A 925-nucleotide genomic window follows, 5' to 3' on the forward strand; every position below is an offset into this window, starting at 1 on the left:
ATTCTTTGGAATGCCAGAAAAGGATGCCATGCATCATTTGTTTTTCCTCAGCTACCCCTGAATTCCTTAGAGACAGTAGCAAAAGCATTCTATATCAATTTGCCAAACTGGAAAGAGAAACGTTTGTAACATTTGCATTGTAGCATTCATATAGAAAAAAAGCCTCTTATAAAGTGCCTTGCTAGAAGCAAGGAAATGAAAAGGAAAGTGAACAGGCAGGCAGCTACATTCTATCTATCTATCTATCTGTAGAAAAAAAACATGCGCATAGTCTGCCAAAAATAATTTAAAAAAATAAAAAAAGAGAGAAAGCTGCCTGGTGCGAGAGGGAAGCTCGTTCCGTTCTGTGCCCTCCCTCTGACCTGCCCTGAATTGACCCTTCGTCCTGCTCCTTCCTTCTCCTCTTCCTGCTCTGTTACATTCTATCTATATATTTATCTACCTGTAGCAAAAAACATGTGCTTGGTCTGCCAAAATTAATTAACATGTGCATCCTTCTTCCGGCTCCTTCCTCCTCCTCCTCCTCCTCCTCCACCCTGATGAAGGGGAGGGAATGTTCTGCCCACTGCCCTCCCTCTGACCTAAACCCCTCCCCTGAACTTGCCCCGATCATGACTGGGGGCAAGTTCATATTCGTCAAACCCAATTTTTTTCAAAAGATACGGCTTTCCCCCCGATTCCAAATGACCCGTGCTAAGGGGCATTTGCTGCAGAACGGTTGTGGAAGCCTCGGATTCCCTTGTGGGAGATTCGGGGCGAATATGAACTTCACATGCAAGATTCGGTTCCTGATCCAGGGTAAAAGGTAGTCTCACTTTTCCTCCAATGGACTCAAAGAATGGCTCTCCTCCTCCCCACTTTATCTCCAAACTGGAGAATCAGAAGATACTCAGCATGTCATTTAGTCTAATCTCCCACCAGTGAA

The 925-nt window shown here is 44.6% G+C and overlaps 1 long non-coding RNA gene across 1 annotated transcript in view; it reads right to left on the reverse strand.

Moving 5' to 3' along the window:
- Nucleotides 1–925, reverse strand: part of LOC121919154 — a 20116-nt gene that overhangs the window by 727 nt on the left and 18464 nt on the right. The gene's annotated exons all lie outside the window — the stretch shown is intronic.

Source organism: Sceloporus undulatus, chromosome 1, assembly GCF_019175285.1.
Source record: "Sceloporus undulatus isolate JIND9_A2432 ecotype Alabama chromosome 1, SceUnd_v1.1, whole genome shotgun sequence".
Lineage (NCBI taxonomy): Eukaryota > Metazoa > Chordata > Lepidosauria > Squamata > Phrynosomatidae > Sceloporus > Sceloporus undulatus.